This window comes from Episyrphus balteatus, chromosome 1 (genome assembly GCF_945859705.1).
Source record: "Episyrphus balteatus chromosome 1, idEpiBalt1.1, whole genome shotgun sequence".
NCBI lineage: Eukaryota > Metazoa > Arthropoda > Insecta > Diptera > Syrphidae > Episyrphus > Episyrphus balteatus.
This window is the reverse complement of record NC_079134.1, coordinates 49,267,119-49,276,261: the sequence shown is the minus strand read 5'-3', so window position 1 is coordinate 49,276,261 and position 9,143 is coordinate 49,267,119. Positions and strand designations below refer to the sequence as shown.

The 9,143-nt window shown below is 31.6% G+C and overlaps 1 protein-coding gene across 1 annotated transcript in view; it reads right to left on the bottom strand.

Annotated features, from left to right (window-relative positions):
• LOC129905565 (actin-binding LIM protein 1-like) overlaps positions 1-9,143 on the bottom strand; it is a 264,917-nt gene that overhangs the window by 246,940 nt on the left and 8,834 nt on the right. The window lies entirely within an intron of this gene.

The following is a 9,143-nucleotide window of genomic DNA, read 5'->3' as shown; positions in this document are numbered from 1 at the left end:
GTAATTCCTTGACGTTAATGTTCCAAGGTTATATAGGTTTTTTTTCAGTGGTCTGCCTCTGTACGGAATCCTCTTATTATTCCCATGTTATTCCTACTCCGACGGATGCAGGTTTGGTATCTGTCTTTTTTCTGTTCTTTTGGTCATATCGCCAATACCGCAATGTAGTTCTGGGCCCAAAAGAGGCACCTGACTTTTGCTAAGGAGTCTGCTACCCTGAGCTCGCAATTTCCAAGAACCCAGTAGAGCGTTATGTATGTTATTTTCCTTCGAAAGTTAATTTAGCTTTCTCACAGAGTCCAATACAAGTTTGGAGCTAATGGCATAGGAGTTTGATTCTTTTAGTGCGGCTTTGTATTTTCTTTCGAAATTTTGTTCGTTCGTCTCGCGTCTCATTGAAATGGAAAGTTTGATTCTAGCCCCAAATATTCCTGCTCCATTGACATCAGCGTTTCTCGATCCATCAGTGTATCACTTGACGGCATTTGCATTGAGAGTGTATATTTTGGATTCCCTTACCCACTCTGCCTTGATACAAAACTTTGTTTAAAAGTTTTTTCTCGAAGTTTTATTTCTTAATTATATTCAATGTGGAGTTCGATATCGACCCTTTCTCTCTGAGACCTAACTTTTGTCAGTACCTTAACAAATATCATGATTGCTCCTTTAGAAGCTCAGAAGAATGTCAAATTAAGAATAACCATCTTTTCTACTTCAGGACAGGCTAGTCTTTGAACTTTATTTAATGCCCAAAATCAGTTCAGTTGCAGACCCAATGTACCCTCATAATTTTAGATGGGCATAATTTTCCATGACTTATTTCGTTTATAATTACTGTTTAATTCAGCTGATAGAAGTGATTTGTTTTTCTATTGAGAAGTTCGTTGCAGTGTCCCACTTATTTTTTATCAACGCGGAACAGAACTTCACGTCTATGTCCATGTCCACAGACCTCAAAATCTTCAAATGTGATAGTGTTTCACTTTCGGGTGTCACTTTCGCGATTTTCAAACTCGAAGCCCTCACAGGCATTACGCAAAGGCAAGTAGTCAACAAGAAATGTTACCAACTGCTGGAAAAATAAAATGCACGACCCAGTCACGAAAAGTTAAAGTTAAAGTTGTTTAAATTTTTAAGACTTTTTATATAGAAATTTGGAAAATGTAGGTACCTATTACATAGGTAAAAACAAAAAAATCGTTTTTTAAAATAAATAAAATAAAATCTGAAATTGCCCTCCAAAACAAGTATGCAATTTTGATTGATATATTAACATGTATTAAAAAAAAAATCAAAATCGTTAGAGCCGTTTTTTAAAAAACTAATTTTTTAATAAATAATATAATAAATAATAAATAATAAAAATAATTTTTTGGAAAAAAAGTTTTAAAATAAAATTGGTATGCCATTTTGTAGAAATCACTCATCAACATCTAAAAACAAAATTTCAAAAAAATTCAATGTCCCGTTTTCCAAAATTTGATTTTTCAAAAAAAAATTTTCAACGTTTTTTTAAAAATCCAAAAATTATTTTTTTTGGAATTTTGTTTTTGGTTTATATTTAAATTATATAAATGCTTCTACACAAAAAGTTTCGTTGAAATCGAATAAGCAATTTCAGAGATAATCGGATTTAAAAAAAAAAACGGTTCTATGGCAGGTACCGTTAATAATGATTTTCAAAAAAAAATTTTTTTATTGAAAGATAGACCTTGTCTTAAAACTAGCATTTAAATTTTTTAAACAAAATCGTTGGAGCCGTTTTTGAGAAATTTCAATTTTACTAAAATCGGTATATGACAAGTACCGTTATTTTTAGTCCAAAAAAATTAATTCCAAAAACACCTCTGGAAAGGCGCCAAATAATGCTACATACCAATCGGTTCATCCGTTTAAGCTGTAGCTTCGTTTAACTCAACTTTTTTTTTTTGTACGAATGCATAACTTGATATGTTAGTACCTACCTATATCGCAAGTAAAAAGCTGCGAGACAAGCACTGCTTTATGTGTTTTGGCAAGATTTAATTTTTAAATTAAATTAAATTCGTTCTTCATGGGAAACAAATTTAATGAATGAATTTAAGCTACAAAGCGATTTGGTTTCATTCATTAATATTCATTTTATTAACAAAAGAACTAAAATCGTTATTGATTTTCAAAGTAATGTGCATCATTTTGAAAAAAATCGAAATAAAGTAAAAAAGTGCGCTATAAAATCGTTAAATTTCAACCTCCTATAACTTCACTGGAGAATAACATAACTAAGCTATATAAAACATTTTAGCCAGATCGGCTACAAAATGTAAGAGTTATTTGGTCACTCGATGAAGAAAAAAAATTGTTTTAAGAAAAACAAAAAAAAAAACACGCAAAACGACAAAAAAGTTTCTGTAAAAAAATGTTATTAACGATAACATAAAATTTTACACATCATTTTTGAATAGTTTTGTAAGATATTTAGCCAATATAAAAAAAAGGTAAAAGAAATCACAAGGTATTACTACCCCCATAACACAATAAACATGCCTCTTGAAGTATTGTGCCTTTTTATTATGCTAAACGTTAAGTTGCAGATACAGATACACTAACTAAAAATAAGACTTTTGCTTAGTGCCAACACTTTTGAAGGAAATGTTTTGCTTGTCTTTAAAAGAGAAAAAGAAGCATCTTCACCAATAACTCACGAAATTTTTGTTTGCATAGTATTTTAAAAGTTGCACATAGTTTTTTGTTCTGAACAAATATTAATTAAAAATTCCAAGCTTTTCTTCTCAATTATAATGAAATAAAGAAATGAAATTCCAGTTATTGGAATTAAGCTGAATTGGTTTTACTTTTTATTAAATACATCAGATTGTATACCAAGTTAAAATTTTTTTAACTAAAATGGTCACTGTGGTGTATGTGTAATATTTTTTGTAAACATAACAAAGATTCGAACCAATGGAACCATGTTTTGTTAACAATATGTGGGTATTGGTGATTGAAAATTTTACAAATGAAGTTAACTTTTAAATAAACATTTACCAGCGCATCATTATGTGTATTGAAATACGGGTGATATTCCTCTTATAAATTCTTTGTGACTGAAAACTTTTTCAAAAGTGGTGCCTGTAAGCTGTAACTATTTTACTTAACTTGGAATACAAATTCCAAGATCAATAACACTTTTAATAAATTTTATCAAGATGTATTTTTTACTAAATAAAACAAAGCAGGGGGTTACCGCCCCTGTATTCCGTCACGAGTCAGGGTTGCCATGTGCTGAGAATATTATTTTTGTACCCTTATCGAGATAAATTTTTCCTACAGTAATTATATTTTATGACCATTGGCACAGGGTTACCCCAACAAAATTGAAAACTTCATAGGGTTGCCATGATTTAAAATTTGTTCTTTTTAACATTGATTAACATAAAATATTATAAAAAAAAAATTGCTTAACCGTATAGGGTTGTGTTAAGTATCCTAGAGACAAAAACAACAATTGTATATTCCACGGTTTTGACATGGGGGAGGGCAGTTTTCCAGAAAACGACTTTAAATCGAAATAAAATATTAAAAAACAATGGTAATGTCCGTAATAACATGTGATACGTTTTAGAAAAGCTTAAAACTTAGTTTTTTGTACAGTTTAGAAATAAAGGACTATGAATGAATAGTTTTTGCTTAATAAATTTTCAAACATAAAATTTAATTTTGTATGAATTTTATAAAGTTGATAGTAATATTTTGCTTGAGTAAAAGATAATAAAAAGACCTTTAAACATTAATACTTTTAAAAATTAACAAACCAACCCTTACACGTCTACGGCCCTGATACAGAGTGTGCTTAATCCAATTTATTTTTACTTTTTTTTTTGCCTCTACCTTCAACAACTTATATATATATTTTTTTAAATTTTTTTCTCTCGCATTTCTCTTTCAAAAAAAAAAAAAATGCACCAATACTTTGTGCAGTAGTTGTTGTAGAAAACAAACTGTAACCTATAAGATACAACAACAAAAACAACTATCTGTATATTATTTCATTATTTTGCCAACAACAAGTGTGGAGACAGCAAGCAAAAGCAATCTTTTATAGCTTTTACATACTCTTGTAATAATTCTATAAGGAAAAGCAAAGAACACCAACAGAGAAAATCAAGAATCAAGCAAAGCAGAGCGCAAAGAAAAAAAAAGAAAAACCAGCTGATATGTAGGCTAGGCAAGGCAGCAAGACACACTATACTAACTTTATTAGTTAAAGAGACTTGACTTTGCTTTTTCTTGTAAGAGTGTGTAAGGTTGTTTTTTGAATGTGTACTATAGCTTCAAGTATTATTATGAGCAGTTTTGACGTTTTTCATTACCTCAATATGCGGATGTTGTTGTCATTGTTGGTGTTTTGTTGTTGTTGTTGTTTATGCAATAAGATTTTTGTAAAAATAATACAAACATCATTAGAATAATCAGCAGCATCACAGCAGCAGGTCTATAGTCTCAAAGGCAAAACAAAAAATCTACTTAGTAGAGTGTGATGATGCTAAAATTATGATGACGATTGTTTCGAGTTTGAGGCATCTTCAGGGTGAAGATTCTGGATAGAAAAAATACAATGAGGATAGAGAAAAAAAGATACATTCTTTTTTAAAGAAGAAGATAACAAATGAATATTAATCTGGCCTGGTAATTGATTAAAACAATAAGAATGGAAACGGAAATTGCAATAAAGACAAGAGATTGATTAAATTATTTTATTTTGTTTGTTTTTGTGTGCAGTACTAGAGTACTCAAGGCTTTTGTTGTTGTTGATGTTGACGTTGAAAAGGAAAAAAAATGAATAACAAACTAGGGGTAGGCATATCTTTTGGATTATACATGTCTTTTATTTGCATAAACATAAGCCGGAGCATGGCGGGTGAATCATGTTTTTTGTGACTAAATAAATACTGGCACACGAACCTTCTGTCAATGATAAGGCAGTTAGCATTCAGAACTTTGGATATTGATGAGTTAAAATGAGATTAGATAATGTGTGTGTGTCGAGAGTTGATTGTCACTTTTGATTTTACAGACATAATTTCAATTATTTAAGTCATTTTGATTGAAAAGAAAGTGTTTGGTAGTGGTCATTTGGTATAAATGGGTGGTCACATTTTTAAATACGAATGTATCAGTTTTTTAAGCAAAAAGGCTTAAGGCACGTCACAATGTCTACTTGGCCTATTTTTATCGTGAAATTAGTTTCCGCATTGGGAAGCTCATGGTCGAAAGGTTTAAATAGATAAGTCTGCCACATATAGATTAGGTGGCAGGGGAAGAATTATCTAGACGGATTAAACGCCAGTAGCAACCTGCTAGTTTCAGTGACGTCAAACATTCTTTAAACCTTTGTCCCTTTGAGTGCTAAGCATAAAGGAGATGGCACATTTTTGGGCCCAGTGTGTTCACTTACGAAATGGGTATCAAATGAAAGGTGACGGTAAGCACATTACGTGGGTAAAATATTTTCAAATTCGTTAGTGGGGTTTTGGAGATATTTGAGTTTGAAGTTTCGGATTTCAAAATCAAGATTTCAGCTATTTTTGCGATCAATTAATCGTAGAATGCGTGGAAAGGACTTTTTAGATTGGAAATTAGTTAATCTTTCTTTTTCTGGTACATCATTTTTCTCTAGGAGTTATACTTTCAGAGTAACAGAACCGCAAAGTATCTCATTCTCAGCAATTCCGCACTTAACTCTAAGGGTTGTTTAAAATATTTAAAATATCAAAAAACACACAATTTTCGGTAGTGTAACTCTGAAATTATAACTCCTAGAAAAAAATGATTTACTAGAAAAAGAAAAATTAACTAATTTCCAATCTAAAAAGTCCTCTCTAGTTTTCTGTCCGACCAGTCGTTCTCGAGATATTGAGACAAATGCGTTTTTCAAAATGGCGGTCGCCCCACAAGACCAAACAATACGCAATCTGAGATTTGTACTTGGGATAAACCCCTCTTCAATACTGCATTCAAACTTAGCTCACGTCATAGCTTTTTCCAGATTTTTCCCCATTGACTGAACTATAGTTTCTATTCTTATTATTTAATAGGCATATTTCAGCGCGTTTTTTAATACAGTCAAATAAGGAGAAAAAAGGGGTAAATCTCGGAATGAATGTTAGTAGAAATTTTTTTTGCTCAATATCTTCCTTTTGCCATTCTATAACATATCTCAAAAGTCTAGAAAAATCTCATGTCCGCTTGTCGCTATTTCAAGGTCAAATCGCGAAATGGAGATTTTCAAAATTAGCAAAAATAGGCTATGGTATTATATACACATATGATACATGATTTCAAGGTATTTTTTAATGCAAATTCCAAAAAATCTAAAATCAAGACAATCTGACGTCTCTGGAAAAAGTTATACCTGTTTTTCATCTGTCAACTCATATTATTATAACAGTTGCAAACTTACTGCCGAAAAACCCTTAAAAGTTATGGTAGATGAACCAAATTTTGCATGAAAATTTTAGAATCCATCATTATTAAAAATCAAAACAATCCATTACAAAAAATATACATACCTACGAAATAATGGCATTTTTTGATGGAGGGCCAAATTTTAGGATATGCACTAAAGAAGATTCTTGTTCATCTTAGGAATAAGTGCTAATAGGCTAATTTTTTCATTTTAATCTTTGTTTGGATATTCTTTAACTACCCTCAAAAATCTAAAAACATCTCATGTCCACAAGTCCTAATTTTCTTGGTTTGAAAATAAGGTGCAGATTTTAAAAAATTAATAAGAAAAGTTTAAATTTTTATATGTATACCAACATAAGCGACATGATATAAAGGTATTCTTTAACACTTATTCCAATAAAACTCACAAACAAGTCAACCTGACCATCCTTGAAAAGTAATGCACCTTATTCATGTTGATCTGACACAAATATCTGAAGTGTAGTTTTTCAATTTTTTTAAATATGCAACTTATCTTCAAACCAAGAAAAGTAGGACTTGCGGACATGAGATTTTTTTAGATTTTTGAGGGTAGTTAAAGAATATCCAAACAAAGATTAAAATGAAAAAATTAGCCTATTAGCACTTATTCCTAAGATGAACAAGAATCTTCTTTAGTGCATATCCTAAAATTTGCCCCTCCATAAAAAAAACCATTATTTCGTAGGTATATATATTTTTTGTAATGGATTGTTTTGATTTTTAATAATGATGGATTCTAAAATCTTCATGCAAAATTTGGTTCATCTACCATAACTTTTAAGGGTTTTTCGGCAGTAAGTTTGCAACTGTTATAATAATATGAGTTGACAGATGAAAAACAGGTATAACTTTTTCCAGAGACGTCAGATTGTCTTGATTTTAGATTTTTTGGAATTTGCATTAAAAAATACCTTCAAATCATGTATCATATGTGTATATAATACCATAGCCTATTTTTGCTAATTTTGAAAATCTCAATTTCGCGATTTGACCTTGAAATCGCGACAAGCGGACATGAGATTTTTCTAGACTTTTGAGATATGTTATAGAATGGCAAAAGGAAGATATTGAGCAAAAAAAATGTCTACTAACATTCATTCCGAGGTTAAACCCTTATTTGACTGGATTATTTGTGTATTTTGCTTATTATGAGGTTTTTTTATGTTTTATAGAACTATTTTATATATAGAATTAAAGGTAACACATTAAGCTATCGAAAAATTACAAAAAAAAAGTGCATGTCACCACTGAATATTTTGATATTTCGATGTGCCAAATGCCTCGCTTAAAAAAATCACCTTTTGAGAAGTAAATACCTAATATGTATTATTTTTTTTAACAAAGAAAAAAACTTTTGATACAGATTTATAGACAAGAGAAATACCTTTTATTTGATACCAATATTATTTCTGTACACCCATTATTACGCATTCTACGATTAATTAGCTGAAATCTTAATTGTGAAATCCGAAACTTCAAACTCAAATATCTCCAAAACCCCACTAACGAATTTGAAAATATTTTACCCACGTAATGTGCTTACCGTCACCTTTCATTTGATACCAATTTCGTTAGTGAACACACTGGGCCCAAGCTCCATAGAAAAATGTGCCATCTCCTTTGTTCTTTTGAAATTTTCAAGACTACTTATCTGGTTTGCTTCGTATGTCTGACTCTGATTGGAATATAAACGCGTCCTCTCTTTGACGTACGTTTAACTTTATAGAGGTGTAATGTTATATAGAGCTTACAAGTCATTTATGAAGACAAACCATGTCATGTAGAACCCTGGATAAGTACAAATTGACATATTACCCTAAAGATGACTGATAAGTGCAATGTGATGTGAAGACAACCAGAAAGGTGAATGTCTTCCAAATACTGAAAATCCTTAAGAACACAGTCCGCGGATGTTTAAATCTGTAATTAAGACAAGACTTTGAGAAAAATCTCAAGCTTTGGGAATTTTTACCGCCCGATTCAGTGCATGAACTGAAGACTTATGCTGAACTGAAGGCGTTGACGCAACCAATGATGCAAGGTCCCAATCAAGCCGGCAGCGAACGGGTTAATCGAAAATGAGTGATAACATAACTCTAATTAATTCTGCAGTTATCATAGAGATCGGGATCTGACGGTTTCCAGTTCAGATCAACGAACCCACACATCTGGAGGATATGGTCGGAGGAAATCATGCCCGAAGAATGGAGCTTCAGCCTTGTCTGCCCGATGCTTTAGAAAGGAGACCTTCTCAACTGCTTCAACTACAGAAGCATCAACCTCCTTAAGATCGCATTTAAGATCATTTCTGTTGTATTATGTGAACGACTCAAGTCCATCGTCAACAATTTGATAAATCCTCATCAGAGTGGCTTTAGACTAGGACAAGGATACGGCAGATCTTGGAAAAAATCCTAGAACATCAAATCTTACACGGAGAAAAGAGACCACATAGAATCAAGCGGATCCCACCTTAATTTAAGCGGATTTCTGCATGGTTTTTTGCTAATTTCTTGAATGCGCAAATTTAAAAAAAAAGAACTGGCAGCCACCGGGGATCGAACCTACAACTGCTGGGTTACTGGGCCAGTGCCTTACAACTGTGCTATCTCACTGTTGGAAATAAGTATAATAAACTGCAAGTAAAGCTAAAGTGTGACCATAATTTTAAA